The 3295-nt window shown below is 44.0% G+C and overlaps 1 long non-coding RNA gene across 1 annotated transcript in view; it reads right to left on the bottom strand.

Annotated features, from left to right (window-relative positions):
- The window catches only part of LOC311231421, a 9276-nt gene extending 7198 nt beyond the window's left edge, over nucleotides 1-2078 (bottom strand). The window contains exons 1-2 of the long non-coding RNA XR_014619866.1: nucleotides 1993-2078; nucleotides 1079-1108 (exon numbers count right to left, since the gene is read on the bottom strand). This is a non-coding gene — a long non-coding RNA (uncharacterized lncRNA). The remainder of the gene's footprint in view (nucleotides 1-1078; nucleotides 1109-1992) is intronic.
- Between the last annotated feature and the right edge of the window lie 1217 nt (nucleotides 2079-3295).

The following is a 3295-nucleotide window of genomic DNA, read 5'->3' as shown; positions in this document are numbered from 1 at the left end:
CCCCTCAGCATCGACGGGGCACCAGTTGAGAGAGTGAACAGTTTCAAGTACCTCGGAGCCCACATATCCGAGGACTTGACATGGACCACACACATTGACAGTGTTGTGAAGAAGGCACGACAACGCCTCTACTTCCTCAGGCGCCTAAGGAAGTTCCAAGTCAGTCAGAAGATCCTTAGGAACTTCTACTCATGTACAATAGAGAGCATCCTGACCGGCAACATCACCTCCTGGTTTGGGAATAGCACTGCACAAGACCGTAGCAGACTACAAAGAGTGACACGTTCAGCCGAACGCACAATTAGAGGGGGGCTTCCCACCCTCCAGAACATTTACAACAAGCGGTGCAAGGGGAAGGCTAAGAGAATTATTAAGGACTCGAGCCACCCGAACAACTGCCTCTTTGAACTGCTGCCGTCAGGCAAGCGATACCGGAGTCTTATGGCGAGCACAGAAAGACTCAGAAGGAGCTTCTATCCCCAGGCCATCAGGCTGCTAAACGAACAATAATCGCTAAACGAACAATAATCACTATGCAACAACCATCAAATGCACACAGCACACACACCCACACGCACACACACACTCACTCAAACAAACAACACACTGCAGCACCCACTCTCCACACTTTAGATCACACAAACACACTTACACTTTATATTTATTGATAAAGGATTTGCACTACAACTCGTACACCTACTGTGAATTGTACCTAAACTGCACCTCGTCCATTTATGCCTTGCACTATATAGTATTGTATATTAGTACACTGCACAGTATTGTATATTGTATGGTAACTACGTCTACGAACATTGTACATATGTCTAAACTGAACACCGTGACCTCTTTTTTTTTTTCTCTTCTAATTTTTACTATGTTTTTATTTCATACTTATCTTGTCATGCACAGTCTCTGGAGCGCAACAGTAAGAAGCATTTTGTACAAAAGTATTCTGTACTTCTGTATGACAACTATTAAAGAAACTTGAAACTTGAAACTTGAAACCTAGCTCCATATACCTAGCGCATGTCTGGTGGTAAAAACAAAACATGATTTGAGAATGTGTTAGTTAACTCACCTTGATAGCGGCGATGATTGCCAGCGAATTCTAAAAAGAAGACGATCAAAATATTCAAAAAACCTTGTATGCAATTTATCAAGACTGTGTATATTATATATATATATGTTTAGAGTAGCAGGAGCTAGAAGTTCAAATATGTCAGTCTTTCAAAGCCCCATTTTTTATATATAACAAAAGGCAGAATGAACATCACTGCCACCCTGCTGGATTAAATTCTGAATTGCAGGTAGGCCTGAATAAGTATTTACTGTGCAAAATAACCAAAACCAGATAAATAATATCTGTTTTTTTATGAAGCACAGATCATGTTAATTAAGTATTCTGAGTCTGAGCAGACAGAAAACCATCTTACCCTCAGCAAGGGATTACTTTGTGCTGAAGACCCACAATGCAACACAACAACTGCAAGCTAAAATGCCTCACATACAAAACGAAATAAAATAGAGCCATGGCTGTGTCCCAAGTTTAACACAATTGAACTATAATAAAGTATTTGTTAACACTAGTTACAACAATGCTTATGTAACTATTAAAAACGTACATTTTAATCACGAAACAAAATGGCAGAATAACGTTAGCTAGCATGATAGCTAGCTAACGTTAGTAGCTATAATAATATGCATCACTATTTGCTCAAACAAGCTCCAAACTATTTGCCACGGCACAGAGATAACATTTAGTCAAACGATAACAGCCCGGTGATGGTATCTGAACGGAATCATACTATTCCCATAAGAACTCACTTACCAGTTAAGTACCATCTAGCATGTTAGCTAATAATGCTAACAAGCTTCGTTCTAGCCTACTAGTTGCCACCACGGTAATAATTCACAAAGTAGCATGTAGTCAAACGATGACAGCAAGATTATGGTATGTGAATGGCATAATACATAATATTGTCAATGACTTACCAAGGAGTTTGGCTCAGACTATTTGTCAAGCAGTCAGTGAAGACACCATCCATCGCGCCAAAGTGTTTGAATACCTCAAGTCCCGTGAGATCTTCTAGGTCTCGCGAGTTGCTTAGGACTATACCCTCTCGAAGGGGAGGGGAGGGGGAGGAGGGGAGGGGGAATCTACTAAATTGATTCAACGACAGTTTTTCAAATGTTGAAATGGTATCTGTAATTAAATATTGAATCAACATAGCTTTTTCAACCTCAACCAAAAATAACCAATCTGACTGTACATTGGAGGTGGTTGGGTGGGTGGGGGGGTTGGGTAGGAGGGGTGGGTGGGGGACACTGTACAACTGTACATAAATATTACAGTGACAGTCCAGTTGAGTTAATGGATGGAGGGGGGGGGGGGGGGGCGTTGACTTGCAACGTATGGACTATAGTGCAGCAATGCAAGTTCAATTCACAGTTATTACTACAGACCGGTGGCACTCACCTCTGTGGTCATGAAATGTTTCGAGAGGCTGGTCAAGGACCACATTTGTGCCTCCCTCCCCAGTGATATGGACCCTATGCAATTTGCATACAGGACAAACAGGTCCACTGACGACGCGGTCTCCCAGGTACTGCACAGCACCCTCTCTCACCTTGACCGTCAGAAGGGGGGCTATGTGAGACTGTTGTTCATACAGCTCAGCGTTCAACACCATAGTCCCCATCACCAGACTGGTGGACAAGCTGATCGAGCTGGGTCCGAGCTCCGCCCTGAGCGCCTGGGTACTGGACTTTCTGAGTGAAAGACCCCAGGCGGTCAGGGTGGGGGGTCAGACCTCCAACACCATCACCCAATTCAATTTCATCAATTTCATCTCTGTGCGTCAGAGTTAATTTTTTTACAGAGCGCTAGCTGCTCCCTACTTCCAGTCCTTGTGCTAAACTATAGGCTATAGTTGCTTGCTTCCAGCCCTTGTGCTAAGCTATAGCTAGCTGCTCCCTACTGCTTCCAGCCCTTGTGCTAAGCTATATAGCTAGCTGCTCCCTACTGCTTCCAGCCCTTGTGCTAAGCTATAGGCTAGCTGGTCCCTATACTGCTTCCAGCCCTTGTGCTAAGCTATAGCTAGCTGCTCCCTACTGCTTCCAGCCCTTGTGCTAAGCTATAGGCTAGCTGGTCCCTATACTGCTTCCAGCCCTTGTGCTAAGCTATAGCTAGCTGGTCCCTATACTGCTTCCAGCCCTTGTGCTAAGCTATAGCTAGCTGCTCCCTACTGCTTCCAGCCCTTGTGCTAAGCTATAGGCTAGCTGGTCCCTATACTGC

Source organism: Notolepis coatsorum, assembly GCF_963971535.1.
Source record: "Notolepis coatsorum genome assembly, chromosome: 1".
Taxonomy (NCBI): Eukaryota; Metazoa; Chordata; class Actinopteri; order Aulopiformes; family Paralepididae; genus Notolepis; species Notolepis coatsorum.
The sequence above is the reverse complement of the archived record's forward strand: the minus strand, read 5'-3'. Positions and strand labels throughout refer to the sequence as shown.